Here is a 10,802-nt window from a genome sequence, read left to right as displayed (position 1 = left end):
AAGTATTAGAAACAACCTTGCAGTAGTCACCATGTTGGATCCACATAGCCTGGAAACGAAAAGGAGTGTTAATTCTAGAGTTTCTATTATCAGGTTTCCATCTAATGAGAATAGGACAATGATTCGATTGCATTCTTGCCAGATGAACTACACAAGCATCAGGAAATAGAAAACGCCAATCATCAGAGCAAAAGCTTCTATCTAACCTCTCCTTAACCTAGCTAGTTGTCTAAGTATAATCAGCACCTTGATAACCCATATCAATAACACCACTTTGCAGACCCAATCTCTGAACCCACCAAACCTTCTTATAGCAGCCCCACCAATCTTATTAGCATAAGAAAGAAGTTCATCAAAGTCACCTACTTGAATCCATGGTAAAGGAACTTTTCGAGCTAAGTCATCCAAATAGGGCCACAAAGAACTTCTAGCAGTGTTGCATGGACTAGCATAAATACTAGACAAAAGCCAGCTATGATTTCCAACATCAGTAACTTTCACAGTGATTGATTGAAATGTAAAGTCAACAGTGCTAATACTAACTTTATTTTTAGGGGTCGTGACCACTTACCCAATTTCAGCTTAAGAATTGCCCACTTACTGCACTAAGAGTTTTTTAACCTCATTTACCCAATCTAACATCTATTGACAGTATTGCCCTCATTTTAATTAATAAATTATACTCATCTCTCTCTCTCTCTCCCCCCTCCCTTCTTCGATCTATTCTCTCTCTCCTCCCCCTCACCGATTTCTCTCTCTCTTTCTCTCAACTCGTCTCAGACTCTCTTGGCAAAAACACTTCTGCTTCTTCCCCCGGCCCCGGAGGCCTAGACCTAACCCATGCCTTCTTCAAGCCCATCCACGGCGCCGCCCCTCCCTCCTCCTCCAACGGCCAGACTAAGATCTCCGTCATCTATGCCGGCAACGTTGGCATGGCCATTGCCCAGACCATCCTAACCCAGGACCTCCAAAGCTCGTCCTCGTCGACGCCATACCCAACAAGCTCCGCGGCGAGATGCTTGACCACTGGTCACTAGAGAAGAAGAAGAAGAAGAGTCCGACAAGGTCTCTTCCAATAATCATTTTATTGCCATCGTTTTATTGTCACCGGAGAAGAAGAAGAAGAAGAGTCTGGCAACATTAACAAGGCCATCGCCCAAACCATCCTAACCCAGGACCTCCGAAGCTCGTCCTCGTCGACGCCATACCCGACAAGCTCCGCGGCGAGATGCTTGACCTCGACTGCATCTCTGATTGCGAGCACCGCTGCCATGAGAAGAAAACCTCCTATGCTCCGCCACCACTCCAGGGTCGTCATCTAAAGCTCCACGCAGCAGCCACAGTTCAGGTCTGGGCTTTGCTCCGGGTCGGGGCTCTGACGCCGTCGTTCAGGCTTCTCTTCTTCTTTTTTCTTTCTTTTTTTTGTTTTTGTTTTTTCCCCTCTTTCTGGTCAAATGCGTAGGAGGCCTCCAATGGTTGTTGCGGTGGTTTGTTTCTCCAAAAAATTGGCCAATTTCAATATGGGATGTTGCTAGCAGTGATTGTTTTGTTTATTATGATTTGGTTGGGCAATAATAAGATCATCAGTGGGGAATAAAACGATTATTGGAAGATAATAATATGATTATTGGAGGGCAGTAAAAAGATTATTGGGGGGCAATAAAATGTTTATTGGGGCAATAATAAGATTATTGCGGAGTAATAATAAGATTATTAGGGGGCAATAATAAGATTATTATGAGGCAATAATAAGATTATTTATTTGGATAACTCTACTAAAACTTTCAAAATTATAAACATCTTCATTTTTCATTAATTATTGATCCCTAATAAACTTGTTATTGGGGGGCAATAATATGATTACTAGACATTATTAGAGGGCAATAAAAACATACGCCAAAATCCGGTCACTAGTCCGGTTGTCGGATTCGGGATTCCGGTGACCGGTCGCCTGATTTCGGTCACCGGTCGCCAGAGTCCATCACCGGAGTCCCCGGCCGGCCATTGGTCACCGGAGTCCCGCAAGGTCTCCTATGACTTCTCTCACTAAGTGACAAAGAAGGAGAGGGCAAAATTGTCCCAAAAATAAATAAAAAAGAATTAAAAAAATACTTAATTGGGTATTAGGGAAATAATCTCTTAGAGTGTTTGGGTAAGTGAGCAATCTCTTAGAGTGTTTGGATAAGTGGGCAATTTTTAAACTAAAATTGGGTAAATGATCATTTCTCTTTATTTTTATTCCATAGAAGCCAAATGACACCAAAGAAACCCATAGATTCAACAACTTTAAAGTCAAAGACACCCAAATTTAGGAGAAAATTTATTGTTTTTTTTAAACTGTACTCTAGGCTCACAAATAATCAGGATATCAACTCTATGCGTTTTCACAAGATCTTGAATAGCAGATCTAAACTTATCACTTCCAGCCCCACGAGCATTCCAAAATAGAATATTATCCATCAAAACAGAGGAGGGGGAAGGGTTGAAACCCATGATCAGGACACCACCATGTCCTCTCCATCAAAATAGAGGAGTTGAAGACTTTATTGTTAGATATACTTTTCTACACATTTCCGCAAATCGATAGTTAGAAAAATAGGTGTAACAATAAAGTTCTTTACTAGTCCTTATTATAGTAGTCCTCATTAGAAGGGCTCCCAAGTATATAAAGCAATCATGTACAAGAGATCCCAATAATTGAAATTTTTATATATAGATTATGATTAATTAGTTTAAGAATTCTGAAGTCTTTTTTTAATAGATTATGATCAGTTGCCTCTTATACAAATTTCTCTGGAGTCTCTTTTTATTCATTATGATTGGTTTGCGTACAATTTTTTTTTTTTTTTGAAAGAAGGCAGTAGCCAATATATTGATCAAAAGCCAGAATGACTCTTACATACCCTTCTGCTGCCATCTATAGACAGACAAGAAGATGTGTTAGTACCCACAGTGGTACATAGAACTAGGTCACTCATTTGACATTAAATACATCGAAATAGCATGAATCTTCCATCGGTACGAATAAAAAGAATAGTACAAGAACGACTACTCTGTTTCAACAATTGTAGCTTAAAGTAGTCTATGCTAACAATAATATCTCGCCTTGTAGGCAATCTAAACTACTTAATCTCAGATGCTAAGCACGTAATTGTAGTACGCTAAGATGAAGCACTTCTACAAAGGCTCATAGAGACACCCTTACTAGCATAGACATTTATTCGAAAAAAAAAAAAAAAAAAAAAACAACTAGGTGAATATGAGCTCCTATCCTTTAAAAAGGTCAGAGCTCTTGATAGGCCCAAACAAGCCCAAAAACCTACGCCCAAGCCCAAGTTAAAGCCCAGGGGCAGCCAAAGAACAATTCCAACATAAATCATCTACCTTTGCCAAGCCATCGCTGCCGCCTCCGCCAAGCTTTTCGACTGCGCCCGGCATTTCCAACACCACATCAAGGTCGGAATCCTGCAAATGTCGTTGTTTTGCAAACTTGCTTGGTCGGAAGAAGTACAACCTGCACTACTTAGTCACGACCAAAACCATTCAAGAAAAACCCGATCAGATCGCTATCACCACCTTCACCACAGGTCAGCCGTCTCTTACTCCGATTCCAAAGGCTTCTTCTGTGTCGAAGCAACATTAATACCGGCACACAAAGCGAAGAAGAACACGATTCTGATCCAATTGAAATGATCAAGTCGAACTCCACCACAGGCGAAAATTCCAACCACAGAAGTAGGGACAAACGATTGGGCGCAAGGCGTGCGCAAGGCTCAAGATGGTGTCTAAGCGCAACGGAAGCGTGCAGCTAGGCTTGAGCCACAGTCACTCAGCTAGGGTTGGTTTGCCTACAAACTTCTCTTGAATAAACAGGAAAACTACCGTATTTGTTGATTACTAGCAACTAATAACTATGCTACTTTGTCGAAAAAAAACTAATAATTATGCTACTTAAGTTTGGATGCGTACCTCGACTTACTAGCTAGACAACTCAACAACCAGCTGTTATAAGTTGCAACTCCTACGAACTTTAGCTACAATGCTATAGAGAAAGCTAGCTAGTGCACTGCATTTTGTACCTGAAAACTTATTAATTTAGTTCATGTGAATTTGGGGATAGGGCTGTAAATTGGCTTTATATATCTCAATTGACTTCAACTCATGTTCATCTCGTTTGAGCTCATCTTTAAAAGAAAAAAGATATTAAAGGAAAACACATTAATTACAATGACATACCTCAAAGAATCTAATCATCTGCTGCCTACAAGCATCAACTCTACATACTATTTCTCCGTTCTGCACCACCCTGAAACATGAAAATGTAAACACTACCATATATGAAAATACAAGGACAGAATATGATTTTCTGGAAAATGGGGATTGCAGTGCACTGATCAATCCCTACTGGGCAGAAACCAAAAATAATCAACAGAACACCAAATTTTTGGTTACGCAGTGAAAATCTCAACTTTTGAGATTAAAAACACTGTGGGACTCTTACTCTTGAGAACCCAAAATAAGAATTAACTTATGATAAAGGTTCTATACAAACTTGAATAGCATTGGCTCAGCTACAATGATTAGATGAATACTAATACCAAGTTTGTCTTCCGTCTTGAACTCCTTCTTCACTTGAACAATCACCAAATATCGCTCTCCTTTCTTCATAGCTCCTCAACTGATCTCATGAGAAGTTATACATATGAAACAATGATCAAGAACACTTAAGCATGGACAATTGTTTTGATCCTTGTGAAGGCTCAATTAGCAAGCATACAAGACATCTCCAAATCTTCTTGCATTCCACGTCCAACCTATATGCCGTCTATTTTTCCTCTTCTTAAGATAGCTGCCGTGTGAACGAATAAAAACAAAACCAGCTATTTACCCTAATCCACCTTCTACAAGGAAAAATAAATCTTTTGTGTTAACAGAAAATATCTACAATTAAGGACCCCAAATTCTACAATAATTGGGAAATCAATAATACAATAGGGCACACAGAAAAATATCTTTAAATGAATAAGAGATATTAAACCCATTAACCTCAACGATACTTTCCGGTTTTGTATGGAATGCCAACACACCAAGTTAATCAAAACTTGTACCTACAATCTCCCCCTTTGGCATTCCTATACAAAACACATCTAATCAATGCAAACTCCCCCTCAACAAGTACAGGAGGAACATCCCAACTCTTCATCCATTGATTCCTGAAACACTTATCACACATTGGTAAAATGCATAAGATAGAATAACGTTATCACAGTCACACATCTAATTTCTCCCCCTTTTTGAATAGGAATGACAAAGGTAACTTAGCGGAAGCGATGTAAAAGGAGGATCACAAATAGATGGTGCACATTAGACACTAGCCCAAGGCGAATCAATCAGAGGAAGATAGTCCAAGTATTAATACTTCCCCTAAGGGTGATCATGTGATGAGAGATGCATGAATGAAATGCAAACACACAATGAGTGGGTTGTATCCAAATGCTAAGAATAGATTTAATTCGCATAGCTTTTCTAACAAGAGCAATACCACTTAACCATAAACAAGAGTGCAACAAAATAAGTTCACACGATTGAATTGATTCCGACAATCACAAGGGAAGATAGAGGGTGATCGAGTATTCTATACCTCTTGTTGTGAAGAGTGAACATATCTCAAGATGGGGTGTGTAATATTTGTGGAAGTAAGGTTCACATAAGAAACAAATTTAAGTACGTAAACTATATTCCCCCTTATAACGCCGTGTGGGCATGATTATGAATTTTTTGTTTTTGCTTTTCACACAAACATTTTTGCTCAAGAAGACTATGACCCATATAACGAGTATTATGCTAGTAGCTCCCAAGTTAGATGACTTTAGGGTACTAGATGTAACAAAGACATCCCAAATAGCACATCTACTCGAGTCAATAGTCTCATAATCCACTGGGGTGACCAAACCATTCTCGTTTCTTCCCAATCCTCATATCGTTCGTCACGACCGAGGCTTGTTTACTTTGGGAATAGCCTGGCCATGCTCCATAAATCATTCATTTTTTTTTTTTTTCAAGGAATAGCAAAAATAAGGAAATATTCCATACAAGAGTATTGAGAACTGGCCAACCAACAAATATGACTTACCACCACTTAAAGTATGTGTACATGTGAGGATTCAAGGTGATAGAGAATATGTTGTTCAAGCTCACAATTACAGAGTGATGCAAGAGCAAATTCAAAACGTGCTAGGCACCTCATTGCACACAGATTTAAAGAAAAGAGTATGGTCCTTGTCAATCTAAGTTCAAAATAATCTGTCAGACACTCGGGGATACAAACCACCATTTCAATCTTGAATTTCCAGAAATTGAACCTAACAATGCAGAAACGTAAATAATAATGCACATATACTATGATAAAGATAATAATGCACCTATATTACAATGAAAACATACAATATGAATGCATGCAAAATGGATCAAGCAAAGTGAGAGTATCAATACTCAGAGCATCCACCAACGGTGCTTCTAAGTGATTCAAATTGAGTTATGTCTAAAGGCCTAGTAAATGAATTAGCCAATTTGTGTTCAGTAGAAACAAAAGCAAGCTTAAGCATATTATCAAGATTATCCATATGAGCAGAAAAATGATTATTTGAACCTTTTTTAATCAACAGCTAGTTAAAAGCGTGCATATATAAAACCAGAACACTATCAAACATAAGACATAATTAACGTTCTAGTAGAGGATAGTTATAAGACTGATTCAATGATAAGCCTTACCTATTACCCCCATTTACCTATAGCCTAGGGTGCAAATTAATTACATTGTGTTTAACAATCTTGAAGTTTTGGTAAAATGATGAGAGAAACATATCATAACTAAAGATGCAGAATATGAAGTTAACAGCTCGGATGTATGAAAATCCGGAGATGAAGGGAATTACATGAACAGAGACAAAAATAAAAAATAAATCAAACTCTAAGAGAATAATGTTATCAAAGAAAAACAGAACAATCAAAACATGGATGCAGATGCAAACCAATTACAAATCTATCACCTCATAACTCAAATAGCTACGTACGTACCTTTTGTTTAACTTGTGATATATGCAACCGGTTCAACTCCAATTAAGCATATATAGCCTGCAAACCACCAAATACATCAACTCTTACTGCTGTTTGCTGCTCATATATCTGCATATACGCCTCAGAAAGAGCAACAACTTGAGGAAGGGTATTGGAAACAATAAGATCCTGCATCTCATACCATAAATTGTCTAACTTTCGCTGCACAAAGTCATACCATAAGGAGTTTTGTAAGGATTTTTTTGGCTGCACTTTAAAGCTTGCAAAAATGATTTTCTTACAGTGATGATTCTTTGTGATCCTCAGTGGATATTATTCTTGTTAAATTTTCAATAGATTGACATTTTCTAAAAAAAAAAAAAAAGTAAATAATTTTCTTTCCACCCCAACCTATGATGTCTCATTTAGTGTCAGTTATTGATCACTTATTCTAAATAACCAACAAACCACATTTGGCATACATGGTAATTATAGCATTACCTACAGTGGAATTGGCTTCAAGTCCAGCTTTGATAGCCAAGCAGGCTTCCTCAGCAGACAAGCTAAGTAGCCGAGAAAAAGTTATGGAATCCGGAATTATGCCAGCATATCTTGATTGATTAAATAAGATAATGGGATCGTCTTCAGCATGTATACCATGAATCGAACCAGAACTGCATTGAGTGAGGCAGTATTTTTACCTGAAAGACCATCGAAAACCCGTCTTGCAGATTGAAAGTTCCCACATTTGGCATATATATATGTCGAAGGGGTTTATCTTGGGCCTAGGAAGCCTTTGGGTTCCCCTTGACAAAGTCAACAAAAAAAATGTCTATCAAAGCTGTCCCAACATGAACACCAGAGTAGTAACCAAGTTTTGTAACACACGCGTGGATTTGACGTCCCAATTCCAGATTTCTGCACTCTGAGCAGGCATCAAGAATAGTGCATAAAAAACTAGAATCACAATGAATGCCTTGATCAAGTACTTTCAAGAAAACATCCAGAGCCTTAATTATCAACAGGGCCATTTTTGACATACATTGATAAACACAGCTGTCCAAGAGATCAAGTTCCTCTCATCCACTGTATAGAACATTGTGAAGAGGCCCTTTTCAATCATCTCCTTTTTGTAGCTACTTCATTGGTCTATAAACCCTCTCTGTTTTGACCTTTCCGAAGAACCCAAAGCAATACCAAGAACCAAAGAGAATATGGGAATCTTCGAGCCCTTCAGACCAATCGGCTACACAACCACCTCCGTCCCCTTCTCCGTTCAGCGCCCCTCGGCACTGAAGCCTTCGTCACCGTCAGCGTCGGCAAAGCCTTCCAAATTTACAATGTAAATCTTCACTTCCTATTGTAAATTTTCAATTTTGATTCTGATTAAATACTCATACTCTTATGCTCTCCATTGTTGCAGTGCGCAAAGCTCACTCTGGTCCTCGTCGGTGAGTTCCTTTCTCTTGTTTTGGTTTTCGAGTTTCTAAATTTTCAAGCTTTATAACAAAGGAGAATACTTTTTTGTGCTGTTAGATGAAACTTCACTGCGTTTTGCTGTGGTCTTAGGGTGTTTTGATCAAGTTTGTGTGGTCATGTGAACTCTGTTTGCTTTCATTTCTGAAGGTCCGCAATTGCCGAAGAAGATTCGGGCTCTTGCTTCGTACCTGGACTACAGTCTACACATTCGCTGCGTATGGGACTGATATAGCTGTTTTTAAGCGATCTCATCAGGTTGGTTAGCAACTCCTTTTCTGTGAGTGTGTTTTTTTTTTTTTTTGGCATTTTTCTGTGAGTGTGTTTGGATAGGGAGGACTGTGACTAAATTAATCTCCTTGCGCTAAATCGTTGCATTCTCAAGCTAACCAACAGTAGATGACATATTATATGAGGGTGACAGATGTGTTGTTTGTTTTGAAATCAATTTAGAGTAAACGCTTGAGAAGATCATTGTGTTGCTATCGACTTTGGCAGTGTGGTGTGAGAACCAATGGCCTATATTATAGATCTGCTATTATGTAGAGGGAATTTTGGAAATTTTAGGGAGTCATTTGCATTCGTTCTGTTGAAAACCTTGGACGGACGTAACTTCTTTATATGGACATTTACAGGTCGCTACGTGGAGCATATCCTAAGTGTTGATGTTGAAGGTAATCTGTATATATGGACATTTAAAGGAATTGATGAGAATCTTGATCTGGTTGGACATATTAAGTTGGACGAAAATTTTACTCCTAGCTGTATAATGCATCCGGATACCTACTTAAATAAAGTAACTTCTTTTCTCTTCAAGAAGTTTTGTGATAATTTCAGTACAAAGTGGCCTCAAACTCCCATTGTTATCTGCACTGGTTATCATTGGGAGTCAAGAAGGTTCTCTGCAGCTTTGGAATATCAGCACAAAGAAAAAACTTTATGAGTTCAAGGGATGGAAATCTTCTATTTGCAGCTGTGTTTCGTCTCCTGCACTACATGTTGTTGCAGTTGGTTGTGCTGATGGAAAAATTCATGTTCACAACATACGATATGATGAAGAGTTAGTGACGTTTACTCATTCAACACGAGGTGCTGTGACTGCCTTATCTTTCAGCACAGGTAAGAACGTCAGGCTGTTGGTTTATAATACTAATTCTTTTTGCAGTACTGTTTTACATGATGCTACTAGATTATTATTATTTTTTTCTTAGTACCATACAGTACTAGCACATTGTCAACAGTAGGTTATGTACAAGTATATTTCACCAGTATTACACTTGGCGGGTTATACGATGGTTTGTCTGTATTTGTTCTCTGCTTAGTGTCCTGGCATTTTCCAAACACTAAAACTGAAGCAGGGGCATCTACTCTAAAACCAAAGAGAAAGACCCAAGCTCCACCTTACCTCAAAGACTTTGTGCCCAAGTAAAAGAGGAGCAGATCAGTTGGTTTTGCTGAGATTGCTGCTAGTGATTTGCACAATTACCTTGCTGATTAAGTGTTGATCACATTGCTGAATAAGTGCAGTTAGCTTTTATTTCTTTTTGATTGAATGTAATCTTTGCTTTAATTCTTTTTCTTCCTTAAACGTTCGTATTTGAAAGGCTATTTAAGCCTAACTTTGTAATGTTTTCAGCATCTTATTTTTGAAGAATATAAACAGAAAACGTAGCAACTTTGCTGCTAAAGTGAGTGTTGAGTTCTTTGATTTCTGGTGTGGTGTTACTAGTGTGTTCAGACCTGTGTCCATTTTGATTTCCCATCAAAAACATTTGGCGTAATTTTGATTTCCCTCCTGTTCAACATAATCCATTTTCTTTGTGTTTATATGGACATCAATCTTGAAATGTTTTGACTTTTATATGAGTCAAGTCATTAACTAGCTTATGCTATGTATTCTTCCTTTTTAGATGGGCAGCCTCTTCTGGTGTTATAACCATATGGAATCTCAAAAAAAGAAGGCTTCAATCAGTTATAAAAGAGGCACACGATGGTTCTATACTTCCACTGCACTTTTTAATGAATGAACCAGTGTTAATGAGTTCATCATCAAACAATTCTATTAAAGTAAGAGTAATCAATGTTCTTTCTTGGTTTTCGTTACGCATTACTTATTTCTTTTGTACACATTTAGGCCTCGTTTGGTTCATGGAAAGGAAAATAATTCCTTGGTCTTTCCCATGAGAAGAGAAATGAAATTTCCCAAGAACTTTCCATTCCAATGTTTGGTAACATTAGGAAAGTTATTAGGAAGAGTTGTTAAAAAGATT

The 10,802-nt window shown here is 38.2% G+C and overlaps 1 pseudogene; it reads left to right on the top strand.

The window, feature by feature from the left end:
- LOC112198838 overlaps positions 1–10,802 on the top strand; it is an 88,073-nt pseudogene that overhangs the window by 63,929 nt on the left and 13,342 nt on the right.

This window comes from Rosa chinensis, chromosome 4 (assembly GCF_002994745.2).
Source record: "Rosa chinensis cultivar Old Blush chromosome 4, RchiOBHm-V2, whole genome shotgun sequence".
NCBI classification, from domain to species: Eukaryota; Viridiplantae; Streptophyta; class Magnoliopsida; order Rosales; family Rosaceae; genus Rosa; species Rosa chinensis.
Note: the sequence above shows the minus strand (reverse complement) of the source record. Positions and strands in the feature narration are given on the sequence as shown.